The sequence below is a fragment of the Anguilla anguilla genome, chromosome 19 (genome assembly GCF_013347855.1).
Source record: "Anguilla anguilla isolate fAngAng1 chromosome 19, fAngAng1.pri, whole genome shotgun sequence".
Lineage (NCBI taxonomy): Eukaryota > Metazoa > Chordata > Actinopteri > Anguilliformes > Anguillidae > Anguilla > Anguilla anguilla.
Window position 1 is genome coordinate 13,999,481 of NC_049219.1, and position 17,297 is coordinate 14,016,777.

The window sequence follows — 17,297 nt, forward strand, 5'->3', positions numbered from 1 at the left end:
TAGCCACAAAGCATCATTTTCGGTGACCTGTGCTTGGATAGTGTAGCTGCAGAGTGGCATTCGAGTGATGAATTGAGGTTGAAGTGGAGGCTTGTTACCATGGCCACTGCGGTGAATGATGGACAAGTGAATGGAAACTGGTTAAGCTCAGTTTTCCGTCCATTTTACTTGGTACATGTTTTAAAAAGATGATGATAATAATAAATTACTACTACTACTAATAATATGCTACTATTGCTACTAATAATATACTAATACTACTACTAATATTACTAATAATAGTAATATACTACTAGTAGTCGTGCTATTCCTCTGATTACCAGATGAATGCAAACTGGTTCTCAGTATTAGTAAGCCAGGCATTTCCTGCTCGATCACACTGGGGTTTGCTGGTCTTTCTGTCCAGCAGGCTGTATGGGTAAAGTAGGGTATGGGCTATAGTTCAGTATGGGCCAGTTGCACAGGTACAGGGTAAGCGTGGTCCTAAACTAAATTCAATATTGAATGGAGATTCTCCATACAAAACTAAATTTAGTCCTGCACTTTGCTTAATCTGTGTCCACAAAACAGGCCCTATTTCACACATCAGTTGTCAACAGGTAATACAATGTCATATCTGGCTCTGTTGTAAAGGAATACCAGTCTTCTGTCCACCACAGGAACTGTGTGGGTGATTTTTTTTTTTTTTAATCATTTTTTTTCCATGTGCTTGAAGTCTAAACCTTAGCACAACCTAAATTATAATTTTAAGAAGGCCTTTTTGTTTTGGAGGTCTTTCTGTTGTTGCATTCACCTTTTTCTATAGTTATAATTTTAAATTTGCATTATGTACTAAGATGGGCTTTTGACAAAACATGGAAGTTTTGGAACATACAGTATTGATTTGAGACCGTTAACTATCAAACTTATGTCTGTAAATTTGCATTTTCCATAACCCAGCCAATCCTCCCAAAACAAACACGTATCACAACCAGAGTGACCATAACCAAAGCCGCATTTCCAGGACTGTTTGTGTCATATTTTGTGTGTTGTAAGTAAATTTTATTTATAAAGCACTTTTAAAACAACTGGCATTGACCAAAGTGCTGTACACAAATAAAACTTCAAAAAGGCGTATGTGTTTACATGCATATTCACACTGAAGTATGATGAGACAATACCCAGCAAACACAAAATGTTCACAGTGTTTCTGGAAAGTTTTAATATTGCCACTACATGGAAGCAACATTGTGAAAACGTTTTGTGTTTTGATATTTGTAAGGCTGATGTGTGTTTTGCACAGTGACAGTGTCCTGTTTATTTTTCATCAGCATACGCGTGTGCTTTAAAAAATTTTCCAAACTATAAAGAGCCCTGCCAGGACTCAAGGATGTCTTTTTCCAGCCAGGTCATGTGACATTTTCAGGGATGATGTCATAAGCTGTTGACATCACCAGGGAAACTATTCTTCTTTATCTCTGATGCAGATGGAACATTCTGATCTTGTGTACATGTGCTTTCCTGGCAGCACTTGGTCCTCGTAGTGACTTCGCAAATCCTCGTAGTGGAAAACACACCCATCTGGCTCCGATGTGTTATGAGAGGGGATGGGGGGTTCCTCCTCCTCCTCCTCCTCCTCTAGAAAGCATGTATTCCCAGTGATAAGAGGAAAGGCCATGCAAGGCTTTTCCTTTGAAAACAGATGTTTTTTCCCAGGCTTATTTGTGCCTCGTCTCAAGATGCTTTTTAGATGTACAGTTTCGATGAGGTGGCATCACGATTGCACATCCTGTCAGATAGGAAAGAGATCCTGCTAGTTTTTGTGGTTAAAAAGAAACAAACAGTCAAAAGGCACAAAATCATCATCCCTGAGGAGCACATCTGCCTCTCAGTGTTGAATGAGATCACTCTCTCATTCTGAGCAACTTACAGTGTAGGAGGACATTCCCCTGATTAACAGTGCCAGACCTGCCTAACAACTTTCCCAGATTAGTGTAGGCAGTGCCCTAGCATTGAATCGGTCATGCTGCCCCCTCCTAATTGAGTCACACGCAAAATTCTGAATTTTATCATTTCAGTTTGAAATGGTTGGCATCACTCACTCTTCCACATGGCGGCAGAAACCACAGCAATCAGGTCGAAGGCCAGTAGAAAGTGAATGTCACATAATTGATATGAGGATTTGTGAGTCAAGAAGCCGCATCATTTGGAGTCGTCATTGAATGTCCTTGGTAGAAGTGCGACAGAATTTCCACTGTAATGGAGGAGCTCAGCGTGCAATAGGCAGTTATTTTACTCAATTATTCTTTCTTGCCTTCTCTTAAGTTCCTCATGGTGCCATTGTGTCTGATGTTGAGGGTAATCTCTGCCATATAACTGCGTGCAGACTTTGCCAGTGAAAGTTTTTTTTTGGACAGTGAGAGCTTTTTTAACAATGGAATAACTTCCCTTCACAAATCAGCCACAACATTTTTTTTACTTCAGCATCTAGTATTAAGGAGCAAAATGTAAGAAAAGTAGGATGCCTGTTATTCATAGCATAGTCTTTTTCAAAAAGGTCCAGTGAGGTTGTAGTTTTTGTTTTAGCTCAGCACTACGACACCTGATTCAACTAATTAAGTAATCATGGTCTTTAATCAAGACCTTTAATTAGTATCAGGTGTCTTGATGCTGGGCTAGAACAAAAACCTGCACCCACACTGGCCTTTTTCAAATAAGATTGGACATCCTTGCTGTAGACAATGGGTGGGTATCCACTACAAGATTCTTGACCTGACTATAGCTGTCAGAGATATGTAAATATTTTACCACTCCTTTACTTAGCCTTTCATTGTTATACTCAACATAAAATAACATATGGTGCAGATAATAATGTTTTTCTTTGTATTTAATGTAGTGTGGTCTGACTTGTTTGGAAAAAGTGTGTTTTTGTGTGTTAGTTTCATTGTAATGCCATAACAATCCACGTGAGGGTGCTGGTTCATTTTGGTTTCGCTGGAGACCAGAGAAAGTATTATAAGAGTTCTGGTGAAATGCCCAATCACTCAACACGGGGTTTACTAGGCACTTGGTGGTGCTGTGGCAGTGAAAATCTAAATTTCAGAAAACTGAAACTGAAACCTTCTCGTGCCTCGTTTTCTGATGAATTGCTGCAGCAAAATGCGTGAAATTCAGGATGCATGGTCCTTTGGTGACCGTTTAAGTTGGGAGGTAAATCAAGGGCAGTACTACCAATTTTGTCCCCTTTCGCAGGTGTGGATTAAAGGCCATAAAGCCCATTTTTTAATTGTAAATCTGATGATGTGTCCAGATCAGTGTGTGTGGAATTTTCATAGGTTACAAGAGGGCTGCCTGACACTGTCTCAGGAAGCCTGCTGTCCTTATACAGAGAAAGCACATCTTAGTCAACAGCAAGAGATCTCATTCAGCTCCTAATTAGTAGAATCAGGTGTATCAAATGAGGGTTAAAAATGAAAACCTGCAGGATGGTAGATCTCCAGGAACAGGGTTGGGAAGCCCTGGGCTACAATACACTATTAATACATAATTTCATATTTATGAATATTTATAGGACGGGATGCAACATAAATGAGGTTGTTTTGTTTTGCTTGACTGGATGTGGAATTAGTTTGTGAGATTTTAAGGTTTTAAAATACTAAGCGCAAATGGATTAAAGATAAAAGTATAAGGAGTGATTGAAACATCGGTACAGAAAGCTGAAGTGTTTTCCCCATGCGTTGAGGTATATTCCAGCTAACACAAAACGTTAGTGGAATGTTTTGTCAATGTTATAACATTGCCACTGTGTCACGGCAGCATTTTGAGAGCGGCATCGACCAAACTCTTCCCTTCTCGCTCCGCAGAGCAGCTGGATTCGCTCTGTCTCCGTAAGCAAAGAAACACGAGATCGTGGTTTATTTTAATATTACTATCATCCGTGGAATGTTGTGACAATATGTGTTTCAGCAGTGTTGTTGTTCCGAAGGCTCATATCGAGCTAAATCTGGCGTTCCTTCGGCTGCCCTCTCACCGCTCGTCACATATTTCATTGTTTTTATCCGTGTGCTTTAGGCACGAGGAAGCCCTTTGGGAAAGGGCTAATGACTGTCAATTTAAAAAAAAAAAATTTTTTATTATAAATTTTTTCTGTAGACTTTGCCTTTTGGCATCAGGCAGTGTTCGGGATTATTTTGGCATCACTTTGGATTAGACTTGCCAGCTGTACTCAAGACCGCTCACGCTGCCGTTGCAGAACGGAGAAGATGTGGATCTGGGGGCATTCAGAGGACAAGAGTGTACACTGTGTTCTCTAAACTTTTGGCCACTGTCATTCGGAGGATTTATGGCTGGAGTTGTTCATTTATTTACACCCTGGAAGAGCTCTCTTGAGCCTAACTATAACAGTTTGTTACAAAACCTGCCTGGCAGTGAAGAAGTCCCCACAGGGATGGAAATGGATGGTGGCTGATGATATGTCTGTGTGTGGGTGCATGTGTGCGTGCGTGCATATGACAGAGAGAGATTGCGTGTGTGTGCGTGTGTGTCCCTGTGTGTGATTGCATGCGTGCAAGTGTGTGTGTGCGTGTGTATGACAGAGATTGTGCGTGCGTGCGTGCATGTGTGTGCATACATGTGCGTGTGCCCGTGTGTGTACACTTGTGTGTGTACATGTGCATGCATGCATGCACGTGTGTGTCTGTGCGTTTGCACGTGTGTCCACGCAAGTGTACGTGCCTGAGAGAGAGAGATTTTGTGTGTGTGTATGCGTGTCACTTGCAGTGCAGGCCTGTTAGTGGACTATACTTAGCAGGTTGAGGGTTAGCTGTTGTGCATGAATCAAAGCTGTGCTTGTTTTGGACGACGGAGAGGACATTAGTCCTGGAGGATATTTGGTTTTCAGGAACGCCGCCAGAGCAAAGGCAGCCAGGCCTGGCGGCTGCACAGACGTGCGTCACGTGTCACACGACGGAGTCTCGCTTGGGTCCAGAGACGACGGGACACTGTGGCCCGTCCCGCTGCTGATCCGAGAGCAGCCGATATGCAGGATCAAACTTCACTCTCTCATTTCCTGATTGTATACACTGATCTGAGATCAGCATTGACACTTACATCTAAGAAAGTAAGATAATTGAATTCAGGCAGTTGAATGGAAGGACTTGGTGTGGGGGAAGGTATTAAATTGGAACCCTTTTTTGTTGATTTTACTGAAAATTGGAATTGAGAGCAGGTGAATGAACCTGAATTTAGAGAACAGTTCTGGAAAAATAATTTATCATTTAAAGGCAGAGGAAATCGAATCCGGTGTTTTTTTTCTTCTTTTTTTTTTTTTCCTTGACTTGCTTTGGCATTTTTATTTTATTCTGTACGGTGTGTTTAAGATTAGAATTTTTCATGCTTCTATAACTGTGAGGGAGGGGGGGGGGATGGAGAGAGGGAGGGAGAGAGGAGAGGAGAGGCTGCCGTGGCAGCGGAACAGGCCAGGAAACAGCCGTTTTGAGGGTGGCCATTGTTCAGCCCTTTCCTCCTGCCAGTGAGCGGGGCCTGGCCCGGGGGACGGGGAGGCTGCTGCCATCAGAGTCGCACGCTCACAGCTGTTAAAATACACGCAGAGGACCTGCGGGGCCGGGCCAAAGCACTGCAGAAACAGGCCTCTCTCCACACTGATGCTTCTGTTCACATGCAGTGTTGCAATGCTGCAAAGTGAAGAGATACAATGTTGCAGAGTGTAAAAATACAGTTTTGCAAAGTGTAAAGAGAGTGTTGCAGTTTTGCAGAGTGTGAAGATACAATGTTGCAGAGTGTAAAAATAGTGTTTACAAAATTGCAATACTATTCACACGAGTTCTTTTATTGTGGAGTCTGTTTTTAACCTGATTATATTCATGCTTGAAAAAAATGCAGCTGCAATTAATGTAGTATTTTATTATTTAAAAAAAAAAAAAAACAAAGGACATTCTGCAGGCCTTCAGAAGCTGAAAGGTGGCAGACAGTTTCCAACCCATTGTACAGCACTGCAAACAGGCGATGGAATCACATTTGCGCGTGATAATTCCCAGGCCCTGGGTTTGGTTGTTGCCATTAGGGGATGCGCACGACGCTGCTCCTACGCTCCCTTCCGAGTTCACGGGTTCACGACACGTCTTGACTCTCAAACATCTGGGTGTCCCATTTAAGGAATTTGCTGCGTTAATCCCATTAATTTCTCAAGCGCCCCCCCCCCCCCCCCACACACTTTTTTTTGTTTTTATCAGTGCAGCTATCTGCCGTCTAATCTCTCGCCCCACCCTCGGTGAGCCTCGGAGTGAAATGACATTATGAAAAGGACAATATTGTGGCACATGACTGACGGTATCTCTCCCTCTCCCTCCCTCTCCCGTGTGGGCTCAGAAGAACAATAAGCACAGCCGCGCGCGGATGAGCGAGTGGGCTTCAACTGAGGGTCCTTTAAACGAGGCGACCAATCCCCCCCCCCCCCCCCCCCCCCCCCATGCTCAAAGCACTGTAGGCGGAAATTAGGGTCAGTGAAAATTGTGTCTTTAGCCAGTTTGGAAGACATCCTCTCCTCCCCCCCGCACCCCACAAAGAGAATGTGTGCTGCATGTATACACACTGGGGGGGGGGGGAGTTACTGCATTTCATTACGAAAATATGCTATCGACCAGCTGAAAGGTCAGCCATTCTCCAATAGATTATTGTGACAAAAACATAATGGTTTGTAAATGGCTGCTAGGCTAGGTGAGCAAGAGACCCTTGTTATTGCTCATAGCACTGTGTTGTTGCAGCTTGGCTTAAGATATTAGATACCGTAGGCTGGGCCGATGTGCAGTCTGTTAATGTGAGGAGCAGGACGGCCACCCACTTGGATCTATATATTTATGTGAAAACATGAGACATAATGGGAGAGGTTCCTCGTGTGGAATAAGTGGGAGAGCAGGGAAGTGCATTTCGGCTGAAATTGAGCTTTTTTTTTTTTTGTTCTGCTAGTGAGGCCTATCGGGCCCAGCCATATTTATCATATGTTTTGACGTTAATTCAATATCTGATAATGTTCACAAAATTGATAGGATGTTACTGGTGAAAGGAAAGTGTGTATAACTGCTCGGGAGAGTCAGAGAATGAACAAAGATGTCAGTCATACATTTTTTTTCCTTTTTTAAAATCCGTTTTCCATGATCTTTGTAAGCTGCCCTAGGGAATGAAGGAGAGAACCTGAGGCACACACTGAAAGAATAAATGACCTGCCCTGCAGACCCAGCCCTGAGTGCTGCAGCACAGGTGCCTGGCAGAACCTTTCAGAGAGAACCTGTCCGGCTGAAACGTCCCGGCGGCAGGGAGAAGTGTCTGTGCTGGCGAGGGGCTTTAGCGCTGCAGAGCAGAGCGAGCGTGTGTGGGAGTCCGCTGTGCCGCGATCGGGCCGTCCTGAGCGTTTCGGCGCGGTTACACAACCCAGGCCTGCCGCTGAGCGCGGGCGCTCCGCTGGGATGAATGGGGCTAATGAAACCCGCTGGAGGTGCCCTGTCACTGGAGATGCTATCAGTCCCGGTCTGACGCTGCGCCAGCACGCCACCGCGCTTCCGCATCTCGACCACCTCGTCTGTCAGCACGTCCGCCAACCTCCGCCAACCACTTTTCTCAGAATTCAACTTTTTTTTTCTTTTTTCCCTCCTCCCGCTGTTTGATGAACATGACCTGGTACAGACCGGTTCATTTAATTCAATGGGTTTAGTGTTTGTTTTTTTTTCCCCCCTCATTCTTTCTTGTTTTCTCCTCGCCGTTAAGGTGGGGCATTTCTCGATTTGGAACACTTTCAAATGAGGCCAACAACAACAGTGATCTAAATAGCGATGCAGCATGTTTTTTTTTTTTGAAAGTTCTAACATGATTTTATTCTTTTGACTTTACTGTCCCACAGGAAATCGTCCTGCTGATGTGCTGCAGGTGTAAACAGGCTGGCATCAAAGGCAGGCCAGGTAGCCCGGCTCCGCAATTGGTAAGTCCCAAGCCTGCGCATTACATTATGCTCATTTCACATTAAACAAAGGTCTACAATCGTCAAGTGTTTACAGAATTCAAAAATGGAACAGTAAGTTGAGAGGACTTGAGTGAGGAAGTCCTTAAAGATTCAGGGGAAATCTGTGGCATACCGGTCCATCTGTCAGCCATCACAAATCTCTGCATCGTTGCTTTTATGTGACTATTAAGGCTTACTGGAAATCAGACTGAGCAAATTGCTGCCAGGTATTTTCCAGATTACCAATGTGGCCGGCTGCCTAGTGGCATCAGAACCGAGCTGTGACTGTGCATGTACAGTAGGTTCCCCTGGCAGCATGTCAGGTGTGATAAAGGCAACTGGTTTTGTCACACAGCTGTGTGGGTGGATTACAGTGCAGTTTAAGGACACCACTGCTGAACTGCAGTAGGAGAGCAGTGTGGCACTGCACTGTTGGCTTTGGGTGGGAGAACACTGCACTGCTCTGACTTCCTAGGGTGCGTGGAATGCTTGGTGTTTGCATCCATGGCTTTCCTGGTGAACATTATGCAGTGATGCCATCTTGTCTCCTTTTGACTTTCGGTTTCATGTGGAATTCCATGGCTAACTTTAAAGGTGTAATTTCAGTTGTTAAAATGCGGGTTGTGAGGTGATTCCTGGTTTCACACAAACATTTTACGTTGTGTGAATCCACACGATTGCCTGATAGCAACTGAAGTAAGTTTTCTGGTTGGATTTGGGCACGACAGAGCCTCCATTGGCCCGCGCTGATTAGAATGTTGTCCCTCCTCTGAAATGTTATTAATTTCCTTTAAAGTTCGGCAGATAAAACTCTCATTGTGCCTCGAGCTGATCCCTCTCAGGTTCTGTGTCCAGTTCAGTTAATTAAACACTTTAGCTGAATGTGCCCGGCAATGAAAACCAATGCTATTCACCCACACGGGATGTACGTGCGACAAAAGACTGGCAGTAAACCCCTTTCATGCCCGTGCACTGTGCCTGAAAGACTTTTAAACCCTGTATAATAAAGTGTCAGTTCCCTTTAATTAAAAGCGTAATGGTGGGATTAATACCTTTTTGTTGTTCGGGTCGGTGGGGCTCGGGGTGCTTGGTGCGCCCCCCTTTCGCACAACGTAAAATAAAAGGAGTTGTTTGTGTCGAGTGGCGCGGAGCACAGAGATCCCTGCCGGGCCAGTGTTCCCCTTTTTTGTTTTTCCACAGACTGTAAACTTGAGACATTTGAATTCAGAGCCAATGGCTTTGGCCCCTTCTTGTGTTTACAGAAATCAATTAGGCGGGTAACAGGGAGAGCGGCTGATTTTTCCTTGCCTGCTCCCGTCAGCTTGTTTTCCACTTTTTTTGGGGGGTGGGGGGCAATGTGGGGGGGGAGGTGGGGGGCAATGTGGGGGGGGGTGGGGGGCAGGGGGGGAGGTGTGCAGGTGCAGAGCACAGCTGTGTCCGTGCCGGAGCCAGCGTCATGACTCACCGCCGCGCTCCGCTCAACCGCCCAATCACAGCAGATGGAGGTCGTCATGGGAATGGCACGGCGTTTGATCTGGATCTGGCGTTTTGTTTTTGTTTTTTTTCTTTTTTCTTTTTTCTTTCTTTCTAAACCAGCAGTTCTGAAAGTTTGGGGATAAAAGACAGAGAGAGAGACGAAATCTGGTTTGTGCGTTCCGCTCCATAGCCCCGTCGGTCTGAGGTCCTCCTCACTCACCCGTGCTTTCATTACTGTCATTAGTGTCAGAGGCACCCTGATGAAACGCAGCACGCTGTGTGTGTGTGTGTGTGTGTGTGTGAGAGAGTGAGTGTGCGTGCGTGCGTGTGAGAGTGAGTGAGTGTGCATGGGTGTGTGTGTGTGTGTGAGTGAGTGTGCATGGGTGTGTGTGCATCTGTGTGTGTGTGTGTGCACATGTGGGTGGGTGGGTGTGTGTGTGTGTGTGTGCGTGTGAGAGTGCGCGCGCGCACGTGTGCTAGCATGTGTGTGCGCACTTATGGGTGTGCGTGTGTGTGCGCTTATGAGTGTGCATGCATGCATGTGAGGAAGGAAGACACCGGCCCTGCGTTGGGACGGTCCCAGCACCGCACACGTAGAGCCCGGGCCCTGCAGCGCTGGGTAGCAGGGTGCGTCAAGTGGCCAATTCTCCTCTCCCATGTCGCCTGATTGTTCGCCCTTCAGGATTTGCGAACGAGGATTAAATCCCTCTCTTTCTTCTCTCAAAAGACTTTTTAAGTGTCTCTCCTTACATTGCCCCCCCTCCCCCCCCCCCCCTTTTTTGTCTCTATTGAGGGTGCTGTGGACTCCCAGCAGACACTTACTGTAAGCTAAGTGTGGTCTCAATGTGTCAGAATTGGCTCACGTTTCACCCTGTGTGTCGGCAGGGGTAGATGCCGGTAAATACGCTGCTAATGCTGGTATTTATTTTCTGCACTTCACAGAATTCCTACATTCACTGAGCGTGAATAGCTAATTGTGCTGGCGTGGAATGCGCTCTGCAGGCCCGGTCTGAGATGACAGATGAGGTGTGTGTCCAGCAGGACCGATGAGAGCGTTTCCAAAATGCGCCGTAATTAAGTTCTGAGTTTGGAGGACCTGGGAAAGCACCCCGTCGCTTTAACATTTTTTGCGGCCGTCACGTCAGCCTGAATTCTTGGGCATTTACAGTAATGTACACGTCGCGCTAACTATGCCAGTTGGAATTCCCATAAACATTTACCGTTTGACTGACACACTTAAAGCGGGCTTGCAAAATGGGAATTTTTTCTCTCCGTTTTTTTTTTCTTTTAACACTGACAGGCATCAGGTGCACTTCAGCAGAGCAGGTTGAGATTCAGCGCACACCTGGGATTTCTGACCCTCTGCTGTCCGGAACGTCAGAGCAAAGCTCTGCTCAAACCATCTCCGCTTTTCCAATTTATTTACCGCACGGTTTGACGATTAGAATCCTCTCTCTAGGTTACCGTGACGACAGTCGACTATGGTGACAAAGTTCCACAGATATGGATGGGGAAGTCCATTGCATCCTGCTTCAAGCAATATAGCTAAAATGTCAGATGGAGTAAATATATTAGGGGTTATTAAATAATTAAGGCCAGAGGTTGGCACAAAAACCAGAAATTAATATGGCCCTTGTTGCCCACCACCGTTGCTCTAAGGGTCTGTCAGGGAGTAACAGAGGTAGTCTGAGCTGAATGGCTTGCCTAACCCAAATTCTCACGTGGGCTCTTGAGAGATTAAGACCTTGGACTATCTATGAGTGGTTGGCACTAAAATCTGTTGGGTGAAATGCACCATCAGCAATTGTGTGGTTCTGTTTGTGTTTATGATAATTGGCCATTAACAATGGCAACTGGCTGCTGTGCAGATGTAGAAGCTAACAAGTGTTGATTATTACTTCCTATAGGATAATGAGGGATGCCTGTTTGTGCATGAACGGAACATCTGGGTTTTAGTGGGTTTGGGTGATTAAAGCTGATTAAGAATCACAATGGGTCTTTGTGGAGGAAAAGAAACAGACCGTCAGCAGTTGTGTGGGTTTTTAATGTTTACTGTAGAGCTCCTTTCGTAATAAAAATAAAAATTCTGGCTGTGACTCCAGGCGGTTCTGGGTCTGGGGTTTAGTCTGAAGGTTCAGCAGAAAGAGACAGAAACAATTCAACAGGCAGATCCCTCACTGATCCAGGTAATGAGTCAGGTGTCACTGAATTGGGCAATGCCACAGGTGTCACTTATTCAGGTAATGAGTCAGGTGTCACTGAATTGGGCAATGCCACAGGTGTCACTTATTCAGGTAATGAGTCAGGTGTCACTGAATTGGGCAATGCCACAGGTGTCACTTATTCAGGTAATGAGTCAGGTGTCACTGAATTGGGCAATGCCACAGGTGTCACTTATTCAGGTAATGAGTCAGGTGTCACTGATCCAGGTAATGAGACTGGTACAGAGACAACTCTTCCCAATATAACGGTGTTGTAGAGAGGGAGAACTCCATGTCACCAGGTTACTACTTGTGTAAAGTCTTACGGTAAATTAGCAGAGTTTAATCACAAACCGTACCTGCGCAGTAGTACTACCCGGCAAATACATTCCTGAGATCAACACTCAGAGCTCCAGCCCAAACATCAGGACACTGGCAATGGCTCCAGCATTGCTTCAGATTATTATCATTATTTTTTAAATGACCTGAAGTAAAGGGTGCTGCAGTATGTGCCCCTTTCAACCCAAAAAGAGCAGTGCCATGCCCTCCCCTCGTGGGGGGGGATGTTTTTGGCAGCGGCAGCCTCCCATGTTCCTCCTGTCCTGAAACGCAAATGGCGGGCGTGCTGCTTGGCTGCCCTTCATTCTTGCCGGTCCGCTTCCGATTGCATTCTGGGCCAGAAATGCCGCAGCAGAGCTGAAGAACTGCGTCTTTGGCGCTCTCTGGGGCAGAGGGGGGAGGGGGCAGGGGGAAGGGGGAAAGGGGGGGGGGGGCAGGAAAAGCCGTTTTTGTTTCTGTAACAAGACATTAATTTGCACTCAATTCAGGCTTACAAATGTTATATTTGTCCCTGTCCCAGCATACCACCCCCCCCCCCACCCTTCCCAATCCCCAATCTCACACCCCCCCCCCCACTCCCCATAAACACTACGTGCTGAACCGTGCCCTGCTGATGTCAGGGGGCCGGCGGTGAAAAGGCTGAGTGTTCTCCCGGCACCGGGGCCCGCTCTGGCCCCTTTGTCTCCCGCACACAAAGACGCAGTCAGATGAGATGATGTCACGGGGTGGGCGCTTTTTCTCATGGGAGTAAACTTTTGCATAGTAAAACAACAACAAAAACAGCTTTGTTGTGCATTGTGTCCGTATATCTGAGGGACTGAAAGCCCCGTGGCCCTTTTCCTCTCTCCTTTTCTGCCTCCAACCTGCGACTGTCCTCCTCTTTGTTACTCGGTCGGAAGGGGTCACGGTGTACCGGGCGGAACTATAGGCCCCAGTGTTCGGGGGCCGGGGCTTCTGCTTTCGCTGAGGAGCGCTGGTGGGATAGTGACCGCTAGAAGAAAATAAATCAGCGTGGCTCCAGGCATTCTGACAACTTATACTTTACTCGTCACAATCCCTGCTGTACGTTCGGCCTACAATGTGAACAATGATTCCACTTGATTCCATGTTTTAAAAAAAAAAATAAATAAAAAAAAAAAAAAAGAATTTGCACATAAGCAAATCTCATTCAACGCTGGAATAGTGGCTTGTCAGATTTCGCTTTTGAACATTGTGAAGTGTGGGATGTATCGGCATGTGATTTAGAAATTTGGTGCTGTTGTCTAAATTGGGTCACGCGAGAAAGTGCTCTCATGCAGGAAAGGAGCTTGCACATAGGTCCCTCATATCTAATCCACTTGCAAGGCACCTGAACTGAGCAGTATGTTGAGAAATATGCGGTTTATATGTAATGTATTGTTTAACATGTTTCAACACTCCTTTATAAGCCACGAACAATATTTAAAATGGTCTTAGACAAATATTAACTGATTTCCTCCTTAAAAACCTGGAGCAGGTTTTATCAGCTTGTATTGCACACTGTTGCCTGTGCAAACTGACGTCATCTCTTTTTCATTGTCTCAGCGTCTGTCCTTCAATATGGGGTCAGGCTATTAGACGAATTAGACGCACTGGGCACGTGTGATGTCAGGTGGTTTCGGTAAGACCGGTGAGTGATGTCCGCACCTGAGATTAAGAGAGAAAACAAAGCCTTGTTGTTTTCTTTTTCAGGGGCCCTGAGAATTTCCTCGGGGGAAATTTAGTGACATCATCACTCACCTAAAAGCACGCGTGGTGTGTGATGTTATCTATTGTAGAGGCTGTGTTGACACGTACTTTGAGCTCGGTGGAAAAGTGAAGGTTTATGCGTGAGGCCCAAGCTGACTCAGGATGATGGATTGGTGGACACCTTCAACCTTGCCGACAGAGGCCTGTCCATCATGTGCCTTCTACTTCCAAGCTCTCGCTGAAATGAGTTTGGCCTGAAAAACAGCGAAAAAGAACGCAGATTAACTTCCAGCACCACGGAGAGACTGCAGGCCCCATTAGGAAACTTCAACAGACATTTGATGATAACTTTGTGGGTTGCAGTTAGGACACGGACAACTATGAAATCCAAGAAAAACAGATGGCAGCACTACTGCTGTGTGCAGCCGAGAAAGAGAAGGAGAAAAGAGGGGTCTAATTCCTCTTACTGTGTACATTAGTTTATATCCATCAGGTAAACCATGCTGCCACCTTTAAGGATTAATCATAACAAAGCGGAACGTATTAAGGCAAAAACAGTGCAAATCATTTTTGGCCTGAGCAGGTGTGATCGAACTCAGCTCTGAAAATCTTTTTGTCACACAGATCTTTACTCCATGGCTGTTTTTTTTCCCCCAGTTGTAGGTGAATACTGAAGAGCATGCCTCAGAAGGGCCAGATTGAGTTTCATTCTCGTTTGTTAAATTTACATTTCTTTGCGCCGTTATTTGGGAGTAGTGAAAGAAAACGGCTAATGGTGGTTATTATTGTGAAGGCATTTAAGCTCACTGAAACATTCTACTCGTTTTGGAGTGGTGAACAGCGGACCTAATGCAAGAATTGTTTCCTATAAGTATGTCCATCCATGACTAAACACTGAAGGCATTTGCCTATGATTCATAATGAGTAGATACTACTTTTCTGGACAACTAACAAATGCAGTGATGAAATTTATGTGTAGTGTATACTGTAAACCTTAAATTATTTCGCAAAGCAATGTTGGGCTCTAATTTTGGTTGAGCTGGATTTTGGAAAAACATTTTCTCCTCACTGCCCTGCAGTACATTACCTCTGTCATCAGGAACGGGCTTTTTTTTTTTTTTTTTTTTTTTTTTTTTTTTTTTTTTTTTTGCACACTTCCTTAATTTTAAGCGACGTGCTGTTTCCCACTCTGTTTCCAGGCCCAGAAATGGAATAAATTGTCATCTGCGCTGCAAAAGTGATAATGGAGTTTTAACTTACATTCGCAAAAATTCAAGAAAGATGTCATGCGAGGAGCATTTTCCAAAGTGAATTACTGCGGCAGTGAAAGCGTTTCTCGTTCCGAACGGGATCTGGCGCTGCATAATGCGTTTAAAAGACCTTTGGGTGATGTCATACGGAGAAATGGTTTACACATTGAAAATCCATCTTGACTGTAAAATATAAATGCAGTATGTTTTCACTTATGGAATCTGACAGGTTTGGGGCAGAGAGGGAGAAAATGGGAGGAAAAACTTGGCAGGTACGGACTCTGCGCTCGTGGCAAATGAATCAAGTACAACGGCGTGAAGTAGGAGCTGGAGAAATGCCATTTAATTTTTTAACCCCTTCCTTGTCTTCTCTGGTGCTGCGTCGGCAAGTCGTATTGCGGCAGCGAGCTCGTTCGTCCACAGACGTGATCAGACACCTGTGCGTCTGTCAGCACCTCCGGGCTCTCGGGCGCTGTAATCCCCTGTGGGACCCGTGTTGTTATTGAGGCCATGAGAAATGAAAGGAGGCTGTCGTTGGTGCTGATCCCCCCCTAAAGGGTGTGTGGTGCAGTAGGGAAGAGAGCAGCTTGCTGCTGGGATCATTTTCACAGCCTTGAATTTTTACGATCGCTCTTCCAGGTCCCGGGTCAGGTGATGCACTAGGAGGGGGGGGGGATCGAGAAAGACTTGGCGGGAGGATTGTTGCAGTTTCTCCTTTGCAGCAACAGGAGGGTATTTTATTTAATTTTTTTCCCCATTTTTCATGGAAGAGTTTCATGGAAACTCTTTCCCATTTTGTGAGGGGGGAGGGGGGTTCTTTTATTGATGCTTCACCCACAGTCCAGCTGTGCTCCTGGGAGGGAGGTGGTTATAAGTGTGTGGGGGGGGGGATAGGGCAGGGGATGGTAGGAGAGTGGGGTAGGAGGGTGCAGTGGAGGGGGGGGATAGGAGGTTGGCGGGGACGTGGTGGAGAAGGTTCTCTGTCTGTTTGTTTATGAGGGTTTTAATCTCTGTGAAAAGTGGGCCCTGCATGCTGGAGATTGATGCCACATGGAGTTTGCCGGGCAGATGGAAGTCATTACTCAGCGGCGGTGGTTGCGGGTCCCGTATACAACTCGCTGCATGACTTGTCAGAGGCAAAGTCCTCATCGATTGACAGCATGATAAATATATCCTGGAAAATAAGTGACTTAATCCACACGGGGGCTTTATTTATTAAATTTAAACACTTGGGAAACATAAGTTGAGGGTCCACCTCGTGCTGCGCCGTCTAAATTGGGCTCGCATGTTTTCCCTCCTGAGGAAGACTTCGGAGCCCGACCGGTTTTCATCGCACGTGAAACACTGCAGTGGTGTGTGGCTTGTCCGATCGACCGAAAATGAAGTTTGCGTCAGGTTGATCGTATAAGAACGATCGTTGACTTTGATTTGATCAAAGGACACTCGGAGTTTTAGTGTGTATGTAGAAGAAAAAACAGGAAGCAGTCAAAGTAACTACAGTTACTGTGTTACAGAAGCTGCAGTTGAGTGTGAACCCGTCCCAAATGCTGCTGTAATGGACCTGATGCCCCCTGCCCTTTCCCGACCTGTGTAAAATATAGCATCAGAGTAAGTGGCCAGTGGAGGACAGACCCCCTCTCTCTGGACTGGTAACTCATGACCGTTAAATGTGGTGTGTGAACCTTGTCAGTCTACTGGGGACAGGAGAAGCTTGTCCGTGGTCCCAGTGCCATTCTCCTGACCGTTCCCCCCTGCCGGGACTCTCCACATACTTCTCTACGGCTTAATAGTCGGGGGAGTAACGTTGGGGATCGTGTGCGTGCTGCTGGGAGCAAAAGGCCTGCAGCGCCTCCCCCCATTCAGAAAGAACATGTGCAGGCGCTCGGTGGAACATTTAAAAAAAAAAAAAAAAGAAAATAAAACTAAAATGAACGGAAAACGTGTTGGGTTTTTTTTTGGGATCCAAAATGCGTTTGGATTTACCGCCCCGTGCTGCTCAGACCAGACACTTGAGGACTTTGGATGACGTTCACTTTCTTATCCTAAAAACTGTGGCTTCACATTTCTTTCATTTAAGTTCTCTTTTGGGGAAGGATCAGACTTTTATTTTAAACCCATACTTACAGTAGGGGTTATAGTGTAGGGAATTGTATTGAACCTCCTCTTGCTTGTGCTGCATTTCTGGAGTGCTGCATTTGTAATGTGGGCCTCCAGTTAGAGAATTGATAGAAGTATGACATCATCACGGTGTCATGCTGTGTCTCAATGGCTTGTTGTTGTTGTGAACTGAATCCATGCAGTCTATAAGATTCGCATGAAGCAAAACAAAATTGT

General features: G+C 45.7%; 1 long non-coding RNA gene across 1 annotated transcript in view; it reads left to right on the forward strand.

The window, feature by feature from the left end:
- The window catches only part of LOC118219145, a 137,969-nt gene that overhangs the window by 835 nt on the left and 119,837 nt on the right, over window positions 1–17,297 (forward strand). The window contains exons 2-3 of the long non-coding RNA XR_004763665.1: window positions 7,892–7,969; window positions 16,478–16,571. This is a non-coding gene — a long non-coding RNA (uncharacterized LOC118219145). The remainder of the gene's footprint in view (window positions 1–7,891; window positions 7,970–16,477; window positions 16,572–17,297) is intronic.